At 46.7% G+C, this 19271-nt stretch overlaps 2 pseudogenes; both read left to right on the top strand.

Moving 5' to 3' along the window:
* Positions 1–15790: 15790 nt before the first annotated feature.
* Positions 15791–17202, top strand: LOC111150911 (annotated as a pseudogene).
* Positions 17203–17235: 33 nt separating this feature from the next.
* LOC111150688 lies at positions 17236–18240 on the top strand (annotated as a pseudogene).
* The last annotated feature ends 1031 nt before the right edge of the window (positions 18241–19271 follow it).

Raw genomic sequence — 19271 nt, 5'->3', positions numbered from 1 at the left:
CCCCCCCCCCCCCCCCCCCCCCCCCCCCCCCCCGCCCAGAAGCTGGGAATATGAAACATTTACTTGTTTGGATGTTCATGGTTATTTTTCCTAAAATTTTTCTCATCTTTATGATCCTGGTGACTCCTTACTTGTTCATCAAAAGTAAGTCTAGATGAACACTTTTATTGCCTTCTCAATTTTGTGTGCAAGAAAGAATTTAGAGAAGTTCTGTTTTCAGAAAAAAAAATGAGACTTGTGATTTTTCATCATGTCCATATTTTCCTTTTCTTTTTTTATCAGACAAACTAGACTTTATTTTTTATTTTATTTTTTTTAAAGATTTTATTTATTTGACAGAGAGAAAGATCACAAGTAGGTAGAGAGGCAGGCAGAGAGAGAGGGGGAAGCAGGCTCCCTGCTGAGCAGAGAGCCCAATGCAGGGCTCGATCCCAGGACCCTGAGACCATGACCTGAGCCGAAGGCAGAGGCTTAACCCACTGAGCCACCCAGGCGCCCCTTTTATGTTATTTTTAAAATTTAAATTTAATTAACTAAAATATAATGTATTATTGGTTTCAGAGGTAGTGGTCAGTGATTCATCAGTCTTATGTAATGCCCAGTGTTCATTACATCACATGTCCTCCTTAATGTACACCCCCCCACCTCCCCCCAGCAACCCTCAGTTTGTTTCCTGTGATTAAGAGTCTCTTATGGTTCGTCTCCCTCTCTGATTTCATCTTGTTTCATTTTTCCTCTCCTCCTCTATGATCCTGTTTGTTCCTTGAATTCTTGTCCATATTTTCTATGTTGTGTTAAGGTAGCACCATCCTTACCTAACCTTACCCATTTGTGAACAATAAAAAGATGAGAGATTCTTAGCTGCCTTTAAATATAGTTTCCTCTCACTTGGGGAGAATATTACTCTTAAGGAATTTTCATATTCAGAGAAACTGGGTCTAAAAATTGCATTTGTGGGGTGCCTGGGTGGTTCAGTGGGTTGGGCCTCTGCCTTCGGCTCAGGTCATGATCTCAGGGTCCTGGGATCAAGCCCTGCATTGGGCTCTCTGCTCAGCAGGGAGCCTGATTCTCCCTTGCCCTATGCCTGCTTCTATGTCTACTTGTGATTTCTCTCTCTCTCTCTGTCAAATAAATAAATTTTAAAAATCTTTTAAAAAATAAATAAACATTGCATTTTTACTGTCTGTGAACAGTGGGTAAATTGGTCCTGGGCCTCACTGTGTCCATTTCTCTCAATGTATTGTTCTAATAATCAGTGCCACAGCTCAGAGTAGTTTCTGGAATGCCTCTGCTGGGATGAATATATCTTTATGTTCTTAATTAAAAAAAAAAACACTTGTTTAGGGCTTTATAAATTTCATTCTTAGAGGGAAAGAAACTAAATCAGTTTGTTTTTTATTTGTATTTATTGTTAGACTGACTGCTTGATTCTTTTGGTAGACAAGTAGCCTCCCTAGAAAGTTCCACATGCCTGGTCTAAGAAACAAGACCACAAAAGGTATTTTAATGTAGTAGCTAAGAACTCAGGTTCCAGGTCAGACAATTCTGAGCTTTTTCTGACTCTTGGCTATGTATCAGTTTTCTGGATGGGGTAACTAGTCTTGGCTTCATCATCTGTAGAAGGGAATCATAAAAGCATCTATCCTCTTGTAGTTTGCAGAGAATGAAAGAGAGTATGTATGTAAAATGCTTAGCGCAGTGCCTGAATCATAATCTTTAACAAATAGTAGTTCTTGCCATGCTTCACAGATTCTGAGTCACATCCCGAAATTGAGTCTTACAGTGATAATTTATGGACTTTTTAAAAATTAAGGACACATGAGCTTAAAATCAATGCTATATCGGATTTGCCGAAATAGGTGTTAATGCTTGCTAGAGTATACCCCAGTCAGTCACTTTAGCAAACACAAGTTTACACATAACAGTTTCTGAGTTAATCCCTAAAGTTTTGTTTGAATAACCTGAATATGTCCAGAAGATATTTATTTGTATTAGCAACTATGTCAATGTGTCTATGAAGTAATAACGAATGTTTTCTTTAAAAACTGTCCCAATATGTCACCTCTTTATTAATTCCTTCCAAAAATGCAAGTTGATAACATTTTTCCCACCTGTTAAAATGATCTCTTTCTTAGGCAATCCGTGGCAGTCAAATATTTTCTGAATCTACTGAAGATGGTGTAATGGTCTTTGGCCGCAGCAAAAGAGATTGTGGAGATGAAGCAGAACTGGGTGGAAGTGTAGACAGAGCTATTCACAGTGGGTTCCCCTTGTCCCCTGCTCTGAGCTGACCTCACCCTAAGGAAGAGTCCTTGGAGACTCCTTGCAGTGTCTGTTGTAGGAATACTGCCAAGGATTTATCCATCTCACTGCTCAGGGTCCCTCTTTTCGCTTAATTATTTAGCACGTTTTTCACTGAGGCTCCTTCTAAGTTCTGGATTCTATTCTAGGATGTACAAACCAGGTCCTTGTGCTCACAGACCTTAAATAATGAAAGAAATACACAATCAGCAAATTATCAAAGAAATGAAAAATTTTCATGTAGTGAATAGTTTTGTTTTTGTTCGTTTTTTTGTTTTTGTTTTTTTTTAAAGGGTGAAGCAATACCACCTTGGAGATAGGGGGCGGAGAGACAGCTTTCAACTGGGCAGACAGAAGCAGCTTCTATCTGGAATGATACGCTGAGCTGAGGCCTGGATGACAAGAATGAGTTGAACATGCAACAATTTGAGCAAAGGGCATTCTGGGAAACACACATTGCACAAAGGTCTTGAGTCAGGAATGACCCTGGTGTGTTCAAGGAGCAAAGTGGAAACCAGTTTGCTAGTTGCTGAAGACTGAAAGTCTGGGAAGGACTTGTGCATCAGGGTTTCTAGATGGAGGGAGAAGCTGCTAGAGCTCAGAAACACACTTGGGCTGCTCAGACGTATTCATCTTATGGACCCCGTGACCTGGATATCTGAACTCATTTAAATCCCTTTCTTATCCACTGCTCAAAAGCTTAGGCCCAGATCTGTGACCTTTGGTAAGTGTCTAGGAGCCTGTGTTTTGTATTAACTACGTTCCCAGTGCCATCTTGCACCCAACCCCGTGTGTCCTTTTTCTTTCTCTCTCTTTTTTTTTTTTTAAAAGATTTTATTTATTTATTTGACAGAGATCACAAGTAGGCAGAGAAGCAGGCAGAGAGAGATAGGAGGAAGCAGACTCTCTGCTGAGCAGAGAGCCCGATGCGGGGCTCAATCCCAGGACCCTGGGATCATGACCTGAGCCGAAGGCAGAGGCTTTAACCCACTGGGCCACCCAGGCACCCCTTCTTTCTCTTTTTTAACACTACTTTATTGTACCTAGTTCTGGTTTATGTTATCTTTCAGGTAAGTCACTTCAAATCCATTTGTGGATGAAGGTGGGTGTGCAGTACATTCATTCATAAACACAAGTCGGGGGATGGGGTTAGTGATGTCTCCTTCATGGGGTCTTCAGAGCAGCATAGATTTTTCTTATCCAGCTGAACTCAGAAGCTGCCTCCTCTGTCTATGACTTCTGGCATCTTGGGTTTTCACTTGTGGGTGTGGGTTTGCAGTATTTATGTTCTGTAAAGTCATGAACACTGAACTGAGGAATATGAAATCGTTGCTCCAGGGGAGATACAAGGTGAGGTTATAGGAACATCTGGTCACAACTTCTTTTTATCAACCAATCAATACATACCTCTGTTTTATGTGAGTTTCCATTTAAAAATACCTCATTTGGTATATATTATTATTATTATTTTTAAAAGTTTTATTTACTTATTTGACACAGAGAGAGAGAGAGATCACAAGTAGGTAGGGAGGCAGGCAGAGAGAGAGGGGGAGGTAGGCTCCCTGCTGAGCAGAGAGCCTGATGTGTGTCTCGATCCCAGAACCCTGAGATCATGACCTGAGTTGAAGGCAGATGCTTAACCCACTGAGCCACCCAGGTGCCCCTTATTTGGTATATATTATTGATTTGTTAACGTGGAGTTCATGGCTAACAGCCCTAGAAGTCTTGCTGAGTAAAGCTTATCTAACACATGTATTTTCTTTGTGAGGCATAGCACAGCCTTCCTGTGCTGAAGAATACAGACAGCACTTCAGCATTATGCTTGGAGACCCTTGAAACAATGAAACCATTGACAAAAAGCGCAAAAAAGTGAAAATGTGGCAGTAAGTAGACTGCAGAAAGGACACTTGCTTGCGGTGCAGGAGTTGAAACACGAAGGCAGAGTATTGGTTTGTTCAACCTCAGCTGGGAACATGTATGTCCAGATGCCCGTTTTCCTCCATTCCTCAAGAGTTTGCAAATGTTTGGAACAGTGTCGCTGCTGGTATGGATTTTTGGATTACAAATACATTTTAGCAAGTAGGCAATTCTGCAAATACAGAACCTGTGAATAATAATTGACCGTATTTAAAAAAAAAAAAAAAAAGCTTGTTACTTTTGATGTAGACCAGGGTAATCCCAGTATTGTGATGCATCTTAGCAAGTCTAAGAGCTCTTTATTCAAGTCCTGGTACGGAGATTATTTTTATGCTCCTGGGAACATTTGGCAGTTGACTTAGAAAACCTGTTTCTCAATGGTTTTTCCTAAGGAAGTTCAGGAACCAGAAGTTATGATCCAAGTGGTCTGTTGGGTAAAAAATTCCTTGAAGTACTGTGGTCAAGAGGAGAGTAAAAAATTCCAGCCTCTTACATAAAGAGGCTCTTACTCTCCTGAGATCTGGACCTCCCAGGCAGCTGGCCTCAAGATGGTTGACCAGAGGGAGCAGAGGGGCAGGAAGCAAGAATGGGGCTTTCCGGATTGTTTCCTCATCTTGATCTTCCCGTGGCCCGTGTTTGTGGTTTCTACCACCTTCCTAGGTATCAGTCTCAGTTCTTCAATCATTCTTGCCCCCTTCCCTCAGCCCAACTGACAGCTAAGTTCTACCTGTTATTTCCCTTGAATCTGGGTCCTGTTTTCCATGAACACAAACACCACCTTACTCCATGCTTCATTACTGTTCTCCAAGCCTGTTGGCATCTCTGCTTAAAGTTTTTCTCCACCTTGGGCCTCAACTCGCTCTAAGCCAAATTCTTCCTAGAAGAAGCCCTTACTCAAAAACCTTCTGTGACTCTAAATCTACCGATTTAAACTGACATAAACTTCTTGACTTCAAACTCATTTTTTAAAGATTTATTTATTTATTTGAGAGAGAGAGAGAGAGAGAGAATGAAGGAGAGCACACAAGCATGGGGAGAGAGAGAGGGAGAGGTAGAGAATCTCAGGTAGGCTCCGATTCCCACTGAGTACAGAGCCTGATTCGGGGCTCGATCTCATCTGACCCGAAATCAAGAGTTGGCTGCTTAACCAACTGCACCCAGGAGTCCTGACCTCAAACTCATCTACCCCCATTCATATTTTCCCCAAAGTTATTCCAGATGCTTTTTCTAGTCTTGCCTGTCACAGCTCCTTTACATGTATTCATGTACACCAAGCAGACTGTCTTGCTATTTTCAAAACATAACTAAAATTTCCAACCCCCAAACCATTATTTGTCTTGTACTTTTTACCATATATACTTTCTTTTTATATCTACTATTTAAAATTATGCACAGGATTAATGGCATGTTTTTCTAATTTTCTCCAAATGGATACAGTTTTGTGCTCCCAAACTTCTTCGGCATTTTACTTTTGTCTCTAGTGAAGCTTTACATGTTTGTTTCATACCAATTATTTTTCTCTAAATTTTTTTTACTGTTAGACCTTTTATAAGGACATAAAACTACCTGTTCCCTATAATCCTTAAAGGAGACCTTGCACAGAATAGGTTCTCAATAAATACTTATGGAACCTGAAGACTTTTCTTAACTATTCTATGGTAATAAGGTAACCACCTCTCTAAGAAGGAAAGGAGAAAGAGAGGAAGGAATGCCACCCTTGTTTGTACCTGGGCCACCTCGAAAAGTACAAGATGGGTTGAGATAAAATTGGGGGATGTACTCCAAATCCCAGATATCTAAGAAGCCACAGACCAGTCTTTTTTTTTTTCTTCAAGATTTTATTTATTTATTTGACAAACAGAGATCACAAGTCAGCAGAGAGGCAGGCAGAGAGAGGGGGAAGCAGGCTCCCTGCTGAGCAGAGATCCCGGTGTGGGGCTCGATCCCAGCATCCTGAGATCATGACCCGAGCCGAAGGCAGAGGCTTAATCCACTGAGTCATGCAGGTGCCCCAGCCACAGACCAGTCTTAAGTCTGTCAAGTATCAAAAAAACCCCTGGAAGTCTCAGGAATCTCCTTCAAAAGTTACATAGAACAGCTGTGAGTATTTCTGAGTGTTGTGACCTAGAGAGGCCCTTGGCTCAGTGCTGAGTCTAGGTGTGGCAAAGCTACCTCAGGCTGACCACAGGCTCTGGGCATCTCTAGTCCTTGGCTGAACAAGACTTTGAGGTTTCAGGAAGATACACAGGCCAGGGACCTTGCCATATGGTGGCAACCAACCTGCTCTTCCCTGTCCAAACTGTCATCTAAAAAAAAAAGAAGAAGAAGTAAGTACTTAGAGTGGCTATGTGATTGGGGTGAGGCACCGGAGATTCACCTGTGGGTTCTTTCAAGGATAGTGAATGAAGATGAAGGCCAGAGATGATTCTACAGGCAGTAAAAGAGCATACCTGTTTTATTTCAAAATAACTGTCTTTCTCTAAGTCAACCTAAGCCACAGGTGTCTCCAGTCACTTCCTCCATACATATTTACTGAGTGCCTCTTGGGTTCCAGGCACTTTCCCAGGCACTGGGACATACCATTGCACATCACAGTCTTACCCCTCTATGACAATCAGGCCCATCTGCCTGTGGTGATCACAGGCTGTCATTGTTGCCTACTGCCCTGAACTCGGTGATTCCTTTTTGAATATAAGACGGTCCTACTCAATGAACTGCCCAGGACTTCATGATGCAGGGGCTGGCTGAAAGTGGAGAAAGAACTTGGATATCAGCTCTTGACTGGTACAATAAATACTCTACTGTCTAAATATTTGATCAAGCAGCTGCACGCCCAAGTAGCTAACTCCACAATGGCAGCCCACGGTGAGCCTTCTTTGCAGACTTTCTATAAGCCTATGTGTATATATTTTTTCTTTTGAGAGAGAGAGAGAGAGAATGCGCTTGTGAGCAGGGGTGGCCGGACAAAGGGAAAGAGAGAGAGAATCTTAAGCAGACTCCACACCCAGCTCACAGCCCAAGGCAGGGTTTGATCTCACGACCCTGAAATCAAGCATTGGATGCTTAACTGACTGAGCCACCCAGGCACCCCATACGTGCACATTTTTCAAGTTATCACCTCTTTCCCCAACACCCTCCCCTCAAAAAAATTTTTTTAAAAAGTAAAGGGTATATTTCTTCCTCACTCTTTTGTTTTTTATGCTTCTCCTCACATCTGGCTTCTCCACAACTGGCAGCAGAAACGCTGACCTGTCATGAGAAAGGCGTTCTGGGGGACACGTGGCCCAGGCAGCAGCAGCAACAGCAGCAGGAAGTACAGGAAATCTCATGAGACAGTCTGTTCTTGGACGCTTGCCAGCCTTCTTCTGCTGTCTCATGAGGGAAAGAGAAGCACTCAAGTTCCAGGAGACGTCACTGGAACAGAGTCCCAATTCTCAGCAGTTTGAGGTTCACCCGTAATGGACAATAGGACCGCAGGACACAACTGTGAGGCTCCAGCCACAGCCGGTGGCCGTGGTGCTGTGTGTTGAGATACTTTTTACTCTAATGGCTCCGCGCACCCAGAGAGCCCAAGAGTTAATACTGGCGGTGAAAGGCATCGGCCAGGCTTTCTCTGCTCGCGCTGTAATGTGCTGGCTCATGGTAAGATGTTGCTATGGAAGCCTGGGGAGGTCACATGAGAGGGGAGGGCTAGTGGTCTGTTTTCGTGAGGCAGCAAGGGAGCTTCTAGTTCTAAAGGGAAAAGGGAAAAGTCTGGGTCCTAGACCGGAGCTGACTTCTCTGGAAGGTTCAGGGTGGGGCTCCATGGCAGCTCGTGTGCGCTTTGACTGTTTAGTGAGCTAACATGCACAATGTGAGCTCTGGGATGAAGACATTGGCTCCAAGTGAACAGCCTTCCAAAAGTTTCATCACTTAGAGAGGAAGGGAGGAAAGAAGAAGAAAAGAAGAAGGAAGGAAGGAAGAGACTGATGGATGGAGGGAGGTGGAGGGAGAGAGAGAGGGAGGGAAGAAAGAGAGAAAGAAAAAGAGAAAGAGAGAGAAACTTTTTCTGTCCCATCTTTGGCAAGTGTTGTTTCCTGATGCAGTGAGCCCCATTCTTAGAAATGGCTGGGCTTTGCTGCCAGGGTTTGCCGAAAGCACCGTGTTAAAGCCAACACAGAAAGACTGGCCCCAGGCCCAATGTTCTGACCTATCTAAATCGACCCAGGCACGTGTCCAATGACAGCACCCTTTCTTGTTGTTTTCGGCCACCTCTGGTCCTCTGATCCACACCTTGAGAGCTGGGAATTCTGGGAGGTTCTGGTTCTGTCTGACGTAACATCAAAAACACTGGGTCAGGCACATCCCCTCCCTTAGAAAAGGCATCTAATGAACCCCGTGGATGACTTCTTCAAGCAAGACTGGCGGCTCGGTCTGATTTGGAGGAACAATGAGAAACAGACTAAAATAAGGCCAGACACCAGATATGGGCCCTGGACCGCCATCACTCATCGGAGCCTGGCATTCCAAAAAAGCCTCTGCTACTTCTCTTGCCTGAAGGGGACCTCCTCCCTAGCTGAGAATGTGAAGAGTAGTGCTGGGTATTGCCAGAGGTTTGGTGGATGACAGCCTGGAATGGGACCTGCCTGACAGAAGACTGGGATTGGGGCCCCAACATCGTGGTCCGTTGAGGTTCACCATCTGACTTGCCTCCTGGTGTGCTAATAAGGTCCCCCGGAAGCAGGTAGCAGGATTGAGAGCATTCCTGGGCTGCTGACGATTTGCATGGAAGGTATTAAATAATTGAATTATAAAATGCAATTGCAGATACGTATGCTCAAAACAATTTTGTCTTTCTAAAGGAAGCTCAGGTATTACTTTAAATGGATTTCCTCCTCCTCCCCACAGCCTACAGCTACCTTGGTGATTTGAGCCACTCTGCCCACTCTTTCTCAACCTACAATCCAATTCTAATGGTGAGAATTTCTGGAAGAGATGACTAATGCAGATAAAAAAATTAAAGATGTATTTAAAAAAAAAACAACAACAAAAAAAAACCGTTTCCGAAGCCTGGGAGTATCTTGGTAAGAGGGCTGCTCACATTCTCCTGGGCAGGGGTGGGAGATGCAAGGTTTTTGTCACTACTGCTCCTGCGCAAATGCTAAATCTGTACTCTCTCCACTGCCACCACCACCGAAAACAACGACAACAATAAAACACTCCAGAAACCTTGCCACGCAGATTGCTTTTGGGCCGAACAGACAGATGTCTTTTAATTAGCATCTGTTAACCCTAGGGCTATTATTAAAAGTTGCTTTTTTTTGGTTTTATGGTAAAAGTGTCTTGTAAGTAATATCATAATCATAAAGATGTCCGAATAAAGTAAACATTTCAAGTCCCTGCCCATGGCCAATATATTTCTGAATAACAACAGAGTAGCAGTATTTCCACCTCAGTAATGTTGGCATCGTACAGTTCCTCCACCTGCCTTGTTTTATCTGATCCTTTGGAGTGGGTGAAGTAAACCGGCCTGATTTTACAGCGTGGTCCTCACTTTACAGCGTGGAAGAGTGGCAGACAGGGAGGCGCGTCTCCCTAACCCCCACTGAGGAAGGGACCGGTTGAGGGATGTGTGGTAGGTCAGTACGCAGCCTCGCATCAGCTCCTGTAGGGTTACCTCAGTGGCCAAGAGCTGCCTCCCCCAAGTCATGCCCTTCTCAAGGGCAACCGAGTCCCGAGGAGGGATAGGAAGGCCCAGCATTTCCGCCCACCGCAGGATCACTGTGATGGGCAACACTCACTCCAGAGCGCCTCACCAGGTGAGCCCAGGCTCTGGCACATCTGCATCACCATGGAAGCAGAACGCCTGAGCGTGTGAGACCAAGTCCTCATGAGTCCATAACTGTTCACCTTGAGCTGGTCCCTGGCACTGCACCAAGTAATAAGCTCAGGTGGGGCCAGTAATGATTCTTTAGAGAATCAAAGGGGTCCATCTGGGATTGAGCAAAGTGGGAATAGAGAGCACAGACAGGCTGCAGAGCAGAGAGCTCGGACCCCGGTGGCACCTCCCACTCTTGGGTCAGTGGCCCTCCCTCAGCTCACATTCCTGGTCATGTGGGTGGTTCTCCACAACATGCCCAAGGAGGGTCAAGAAGCACAAGCATGCTTTAAAGAAGGATTGGCATGGTGTTTGTGGGCACGTGCATGTTGGTGACAGCTGCACTACGGTCTCACGCAGGCCCGGCACTGAAGAAGAAGGGCCGAGATAAAATTCTGCTGACGAGCAGAGCTTGGAGCCGTGCACAAGGCCATCTACACGGTCTGAGAAGAGAAGGGGTCTGAGGTTAGGATACATATGGGCTCACCTACTGGGGTCTAATTTTCACAGGAGTGATCTCTGATGTTTCACCCTTTGGAGAGTGAGGGAGATTTTATTCTCCTTCCCTTGGGGGAGGCTCCTTTTTTTTTTTTTTTTTTAAGATTTTATTTATTTATTTGAGAGAAGAATGAGCAAGCAGAGGGAAAAGGAGAAGCAGTGTCCCCGCTGAGCAGGAAACCTGATGCAGGGCTCGATCCCAGGATGCTGGGATCATGATCTGAGCCAAAGGCAGATGCTTAACCAGCTGAGCCACCCAGGTGTCCTTTTACCTAAGGACTGACCTGGCTTCTCTCTGGGGTCCCTCCCTCAGCTCAGAGGGTCCCCCATTCATTTAGGAGGCCTTGTGTCCTTTCGGGAAGTTGACGGTTCAGGATGACAGAGAGTACATGGCACGCATAGAGAACATATCAAAACCTAATAGCTTTTGAAACTTTATCCCCAGCTCTGGGTTATGGCCCCTCCTGGCACAGACTTCTGAGAAACCTGAACAAGGCCGTGTGATTTTTCTGGACTGGACTTAGCTAATAATAATACAGATCTAAAGTAAATATACATAGGCATATGTGGAAAGTACACTGAAATTCGCATTTATAGCAACATAGTCTAGTTTTGGGCAGGGGAGAGAAGGAGAGTCCTTGATTCTCTACTTAATTGGTGGCTAAGTTAAGCATTCCAGTTCACAGAATTTATTGATACTGCAGTTTATCCGCAATTAGGTAGGGGAGAATGAAAAACCATGCTGATACCTTTCAAGAAACTTAAACAACAAGGGTCATTTCTTTATCATGGAAAGAAAGACTGGCCTAAAGAAACCTTGCCACTTTTGCTCCTGATTCTGTAGCTACCTCAAAATCCTCAAGGCCTCAGGAAAACTGAGTCAAAAATGGCTGAGAGGCCCAGAGGGTAATGCTCTTGTTGCCAAAAATCCTTGCAAAATTAAACTGGTACATCCACAGGCAAGAATAATGATGACAATCATAGTAATCCCATTTAAAATAATCAAGTAAAACTGTTATCTGTGGTTTTAAACCTTTCCTTTTGATAAGAAATACTTGGGGAGTTCTAAAAAATATGTAAACACCTGGGCTCTGTTTTCTGAGACTGAGATCAGTAGTTCTGGGGAGAGAGCTAGCATCTGCCTTTTTAAAAGAGCTCCCAGGAGGTCTAATGCATAGCCTTGGTAGGGAACCACTGAACTAGACCTTGACTTAGTACCCGGTAATTGCTATCCCCACAGAAGAACACGCACTTGGCAGGAGGGAGCCTAAAGAGTTCTAAAGCCATCATCAAAAAGTGCTCTAGAGAAATCAGGTAAACCAAAGCCTATTTTTAGTGATAACCCCTGAGTCTCTATATTCAACAAAGATCCTGTGAGCCTTTCAAAACACAATATCATAAAAAAGAAATCTACATTTCAGGGATTCATACCAAATTAATCATTAATAATTAGACTATAAAATGCAAGGTTATTGTTTTACAATGTTTCTGATTTGAATTCCATAAAGGGAAGGGAGGGCAAATTCCCTATTGGGTGTGCTAATTATTATTTAAAAAAAAAAAATCTCCTGTGCTGTTGCAACTGTCCCAGAGGATTCCTAGGACGGCCCAGGCTGCCTGTGGACAGAAAGCAATAGTGGCAGCTCAGTATGGGGAGAAGCATTAGCCCGGAAGCCAGGCGATTTGGACCTTTGCCCTGTTTCTGACACTGAGTTAGTGAGCTCATTAACTGAGATTCTTTTGCATCTATAAAATGGAGATAATAATGATTATTTAAATAGCTGGAAAGGTAGTTGTGAGGCTAACTCAGATAAAAGCACTTTATAAAGAGTTGAGCATTTATATGTAGTATGATTGTTATTCACTATGAGTTTTGTTATTCCATTATCATCCATTCACACACAACTGGACCCCGTTGAGTCTTAGTTTTGTGCAAAAGACCAATTTGGGAAATTACTCTTTTTTATTATAATCTCCATTACTAAAGTCTTTATTTTTATTTTGATTATCATCCTATCTCAGGAGCAAACACAAAAACAAAGAACCAAAAGGAGTGTCAACTAGGTGACCCCAGGAAAATGGCCCTGAAAGACAAAATTATTGTAAAGGGTCCTTCTCACCTACATTATCCAACAGTACTTTTTGGACTCCCTTCAAGGCCCAAGGCAGAGCCAGTGACTTTGGGACGCACGATCCCAACAGCAGAACTGTCCTCAGAGGGCTGTTGTTAGCAGGCGATGAGATAGTGAATACGACTTTGTGAACTGTGATGCGTCAGGCACGTGTGGTGATGATGTTGTTAGTGGTCGTCATAAGACGACAGTGTTAATGACAGTGATACAGACCAACCGATCAGCCTTGAATACATAGGTAAGAATAGGAACCACTGGTCCCCACTTAAGTAGGAGATGCTCTGAAGGAGACAGGGCAGTGTCTGGAAAAGGAGTGTAAATTATGAAGTATGAAACCAAGGACTGATTGGTGAGGGAGTCTTGGGGTTCTAGGCCTCTACCCTATCCATTTCAAACCTGGGAAATGCCAAATAACCTGCAGGAAATCTCCACTGGCTTTTCTTCCTCACATGCTCCTTTCTAAATAGTTCGCTTGAAGCTTTGTCATGCATGTCTCTTGTTCATCTCAGTCCCTTTTCCCACACAACCTCAGTGGGTTCCATTCTCTGGACCATAGGATCGGTGTCAATGCTGGTCAAGAGTTGGAGTGCAGAATGGAAGGGGCGTGGTGGTGAGGAAGGCCTACCTACTTGCACCCAGGGATAGCTCATAAATTATGTGTTCTTACAGCCCCTGACTGCTTACCTTCTAATGGCTCAGCTCTCTCAAGATGGCTACATAGAGGTCTCTCCTTTGATGGGGAAGGCAGGCATAGGAAAGCATTATCAAACTACCCCAGGTTCTCAGACCAGGTAGCTACAATTTCATTTTGGTTCGAAGATAAAAAAGACATCATAGAGGAAGAGCAGTGAGGGCACGCCGAAAAATTTCAATAAAAAACCAAACAACTGTGAAAGATGCATAAACCTTCCAAAGATGTTCACTTCCCCCCTGCCCCAGACTGAAGAAGAAAAGTATCATTATCCTGTCATTATAATCCTTCCCCATCTTTTGGGTCTTTCATTCTGGCATTTGAAAACTTCTTTCTCTAACAGGGACTTTTTCCTACGGAGAGCCATCATCCCATTCCTAATTGATACATCTTGGATCAAAACAACCATGTAGAGGACAAACTCTCAGTTCTTCTGGATTGGGGTGGGAGGTCAGAGGTCAAAGACCATCGATCCCTCTCCCCAGCCATGAGCTGTCTCACTGGGTTAGCACAGAGCAGCGAATGGCCGTGAAGTTCTGTCCACTGAGACATGTCAGCCTTGTGGCACTTGGCCAGGGACATAACTGTGCCGGGCCTGCTGGTGACGGCCCCTCTCTGTTAAGGACATGAGATGGTTGTATGGATGCTTACAACTTGCAGTGGGGAATAACACCCCATCTACTTTCATCACAGTCCTTGAAACTCAGTCCTCTAATGACAGGCTTTATCAAAGCATTTTTTGTTTTTTAATCTCCAGAAAATTTCCCCAACTCTATTGAGTTTCGTCTCTCTGGCTCCATCTTGCCCTGTGAGTTCTAGCACTTAGTGTCTGGGACTTCTCTTAGAGCAAACTTTCTCATGAGAGTTTTGGGGTGAAGGAGTAGACATTCTTCGTATTGACTCTTTTTATAGGAAGATTAGGCAAGAGTCCAAGAATGTAAATAGACAAGCCCAAGAGAATGTTTTGTGTGTGAGCAGATCCCAGAGTATTTCTGGCTGCACTGGGTGGGGGATGGAGCTCAACCAGAAACCCGGTGAAGGCTTATTCTCTTCATATCTCCCAGGCTCACTGCAGAATGAAACGATGGCTCCAAAGAGTCTCCCACAGGGTCCGGAAGGCCTCTTGTGGCAGACTGCTGTGGCTCTGTGGCTCCAGGCCTTCCTAGGAGGCCGTGATGGGGAGTGGCACCAGAAATGTCAAAGACAAGCTTTCCTTTTCTTACCGGCACTTGTGAAGGCAAACTGAGAAGTGAGGTGAGGGGAAAGGGTTCGTGGGTGGGGTCAGGAAAGTTGAGGGAAAGAGAGAGAATGTAAAAGGTATGTAGAGGTCTTTGGGCCCATTCATAAGAATGCTGCCAGGTGCAGAGAGGGTGTCTGAATGACCCTGCAATGGGCTGATGTGGCCCATTTTTTTATTCTATATCAGAATTTCTAAATCCACACAGTAAGCTTCCATAAGAGAGCACTAGACTTTTGTTGTGCATATTTTTAAAGATATTTTATTTATTTATTTGAGTGAGAGAGTGAGAAGCACAAGCAGGGAGAGGGGCAGAGGGAGAGGAGAAGCAGACTCCCTGCTAAGCAGGGAGAGACTGATGAGGGGCTCTATCCCAGGACCCTGGGATCACGACTTGAGCTGAAAGCGAACGCTTAACTGACTGAGCCACCCAGGCACCTCTGTGTGTATATTTTTTAATGTATGTGTGTTTTTAAGTTAAAAGTGTGCGTGTGCATTTTTTAAATTAAGTTTTAAATTAGCCAGCAAAGTTATACGCACCTTTGCCAGGTCAGAAGATACCTCCTGAGTGTCCTAGAGGACTAAATTAAGCAGGTTTTAGCAATACTGTAATAAAGGTGAATAACTGAAAATGAGTGCTATGACCTTTAGAAAGTTGGGTTCTCTTGTGAGCTTCTGGAACATTCCACAATAAAAGACCACCTGGGCCCTAGCTTCCTAAAAGCCAGTAGATAAAGAAGTTGGGCTGTTTCCCTTTGGATAGACTAAGATTTCATGAAGAAATATAAAACAAAATATAAAAAACTTTGCCTTCCATTTGCTTAGGACAAATTAAAGGTACATGAGCTGAAACAGCAGCAGAGACAATTTCATTTAAAAACAACAACAGCAACAACAACAAAAACACAACAACTCACTGATGCAAAAAAAAAAAAAAAAAAAAAAAAAAAATTTGTGTCCTCTTGCCCTGGTAGCTGGATCTAGGCTCTGTGGGTCAACTAGTGTTGAACAGGAAAAGCGTCTGACCACAAAGGCATGGTAGTTAGGTAGTTAGGTAAATAGGCTGAATGCCATGAGAACCAGCCAATGTTCTGCTTCCATGAAGCTACCCTTCATAGTGGTCTGAGCACAGTGTTCTGGACACATCAAGCATGGTCATGTTTTCTGAGTAGGCTGTCCAGAGGCCCACACTCTCCTCTCCCCACTATCGGCCAACAATGCCACCTTTGCCCCTGTGCCTGTATGACTTACACCAAGTCCTCCCAGCCCTTCCTGCAGGGGGATCACGGCTTTAGCCTGTAGTATGCCCCCATCGATGCCACCTGGTTCCTCCAAACGAGGCCCTTCCTGGTGAGCTGGGCGCAACGGCACCGGGCTGGTGGAGTCCAAGTTAAGAAGCCGTGTGAGCTGCAGCCTGGGGAGAAGTGTAGTGTGGTGGGGACCCTCTTCAAGGCCATGCCGCTCCAGGCACCCATCCTCTGGGAGATCAGCGAAGAGCACAGCCTGCTCCCCCAGCCCCTGGGAGCAAATATAGCCACCCAGAGGATGAGCTGCTCTTGGAAGATGCATTGCAGTGCATCAGACTGGAAGCCACCTTGACGCGTGCAAGCTGGTCACAGGGACAGTCCTGGCCGTGCTCAGCTCTGTGAGAGATGGGGGAAGTTTCTGGTGGAAGACCTCTTGCTTTGCAGAGCTTGCACCTCAGAAGACTGCATCCCATCCTAACACAGGTTTGTGCTGCTGGTGTCGGGCTCGGGCCTGAGGGGACATGGAGGCGAGAGCGTGGTGACAGGGCAACTGGGGGACGAGGGCAACAGTGCAGTGCTGCCCTCATGTCCTGGGTCATCCTTGTTGGCGTCCTCCTGAGCCACAACCCCCCCCAGAGCAGAGATTCCATTAATAAGGCCATGTACTTAACCAAGCAAACCCAGGCAGCCAGCGTGGAGGCGGTCAAAATGCTGGATGAGATCCCCCTGCAGCTGAGCACCTTGGTACCCAGGGACCTGATGCCAGGCAAATCTGACCCAACCAACTACACGCTCCCCCAGCAACCCCTGTACACCCAGCATGTTCCCACTGGCCACTCCCTACTCTGCCCTCCAGCTGGTCCCCAATCCTTACCAAGTCGATGGAGTCAGATTGGAGTCAGATTCCTAACGACATCAGGACAGAACGGGAGTGACATTTTCCAGTGCAGCAGCACAGAGGATCACTGGGAGATCCTGGAGTGGACCCTGTCTAGGGGTCACATCAGTCCCACAGCTGCTGACACGAGGTTGTTACCCCTTCTACAAAACCGACACTTTCATCTTTCTGGAGTGCCCTTATGGCTACTTTTGTGGGAACAACCACCCCCCTCCGCCCCGCCTCCTTCCCTGGCCCTCTTTGGCTGTAAAAATCTTTGGAGGCCCAGAGGACTAGAGGGTTCTGTTGGTGGCCGACCCAGACTTCAGCTCCAGCCCCACGCAGACCGCGTTCATTTCTGCAGAGCCTGACCTGCCAGGCCATCAGCTTCTCAGGCTTCACGGCAGAGAAGAAGGACCTGGGGGGCCTGGGTTTGGGCCCCTGACTCACAGAGACCCCAGGCCATCTGTTCCCTGCAATGTTGGCTCTGCAGCAGCATTTGCTTTACAATAAAAAAAGGGGTGGGTGGGTGAAAAAGGGGTGGGTCGGTGCGAGGCAGGCGTGGCGCCAGTCCGGGTGGCAGCTGAGGCGGAGGCCGAGGAGGAGGCAGAAGGCCAACAGCCAGGTCAGACAGCCCAGGGACCCACGCCCCAGTGGAATGCAGATGCCACAGGGCACCCCGCCGCCACCGCACACGCCCCGCAGGAGCTGCTGGCCCGAGACTCGGTGCAGGGAGAGCTCATTCCCGAGAAGAAGGGTCTGTTCCTGAAGCAGGTGGAATATGAGGCTTCCAGGCAGCCCTTCAAGGCCTCCGGATACAGACCGTACAAGGACTTCGCGGTTTTCCGAGACGCTGCTGCAGAGGCTCCCCTACCGCGGGGTGCAGGCCCTTCCGCCCACGTCCTGGAGGCCAGCGCCGAGCCCTGAGGTGCTTCATTGAGCGGGTGGCCCGGCCCCCCTGTTCTCAGAGGCTGTGGCCCTCGGGCTGTTCCCGTCCTTCCGTGGCCCTGCTGTGCAGAGCAAGTTAAAGGAATCAGCTCAGGGTGCTGGGGATGAACTCGGGATCTGCAAGGCGGCTCCTGGGCCGCGGGCTTCCTCCCAGCCCACGTCGGGGCGCCGTCTGCGTGAGCGCGGACTCGTGAGGAACATCTACCACAGCTTCCACAGGCTTCGCGATCTGGCGGAGCAGATTGCTTCGAGCGCCCTCGACAGTCGCTGACCTTCTCGTGTTGGGGAAGGAGCTGATTGCTTTGGAGTCCGACCGGACCCCGCTCCCCTCCTGGGCCACTCTGAACGGCAGCGCACGGGGTCCCTTCAGGCGGCGCTGAGAGGCCTGTCATGGAACCTGGCTGCTTGCCCGACGGCTGCCCAGCAGGACAAACAGGAAGAGAGTGAGGGGGTGAAAAAGAAGCTCTTGGATTTGCTCCAGTCCTCTGAAGACCAGCGCGCCGGACACAGGACAGCCCGCTGCGGACGCAGGTGATGAGCTGTGAGCCCAGCGGAACGGGGAGAGTGGTCCAGAGGATGCGTCTTGGGGGCCTTGTCTCCCTGTGCTGCCTGCACCAGGAGACCAGCTGGTCCACGCCTCCCTGCCCCTCACTCCCACATTCTCCTGCCTTTGTCACCTCTCAGATCCAAGGGCACAAGGAGATGAACAAGGCGGGGAAGGACTTGAAGCCCAAGCTTAGCCGCCTCTTCATTGGACCCAACTCCTGCTTCTCCCTCTCCCACTCCCCCCCTGCTGGTGTCCCTCTCTCGCTGTGTCCCTCTGTCAAATAAATAAATAAAATCTTAAAAAAACACAACAAACCAAAAGCAGCTTCCCAAGGTGTCCTCCTACACAGAACCCCTGCCCCCCATCCCCAAGTTCCATTTGACTCAAGGCATCTGAGATCTTCCTCAAAGTCCTGGGCACCAAGAAGACACTTCCTGCCCAGAGACAGCAGAAGCCCTTAACACCCTCCACATATGTGAAGAATGTCAGGAGCCCATCATGCCTCCTCGGCTGGGACTTGGGAAAAGTAGGTCTGCCCCCAACTCTCTTGTTCACTGGCTGTGAAACCAGGGCAAATAGTGTAACATCTCTGGGCCCCCATTTCATCACCTGTGTCATGAGGGATTTTGACAGGATAATCTCTTAGCTCCTTCACAGCCCTGCTTGCGTCATTCCATCGGAACCTGCGCTTTCCCCGGGATGAGGTGACTGTGGGCCCCCACGGTGACATCCACAGGAGTCAGTGCCGTTTCACTGGCTCCTGCCCCTCTTCCCCTCTGGGAGATCTCTTCTCTCTCACTTATTTCTGGGAGTCCACAGGGATCTTGCACGTGCTCATGTCTGCCATGTGCTTCCTCTTCTGCCACATATCCTCCCGAATGTTCACTGCCTGAGAAGCCACTTGGGGACCCTTCCACCCCACAGCCGTCAGCATCCTCCCGACAGTGCTGATGTCCATGTCAGCACTGCACTCTGTCCCCAAAGCTGCATAGACCAATGAATTGCTACCGTCTCCAAAG

This window comes from Enhydra lutris, unplaced genomic scaffold, assembly GCF_002288905.1.
Source record: "Enhydra lutris kenyoni isolate GAN:26980312 unplaced genomic scaffold, ASM228890v2 scaffoldscaffold24, whole genome shotgun sequence".
NCBI lineage: Eukaryota > Metazoa > Chordata > Mammalia > Carnivora > Mustelidae > Enhydra > Enhydra lutris.
The sequence above is the reverse complement of the archived record's forward strand: the minus strand, read 5'-3'. Positions and strand labels throughout refer to the sequence as shown.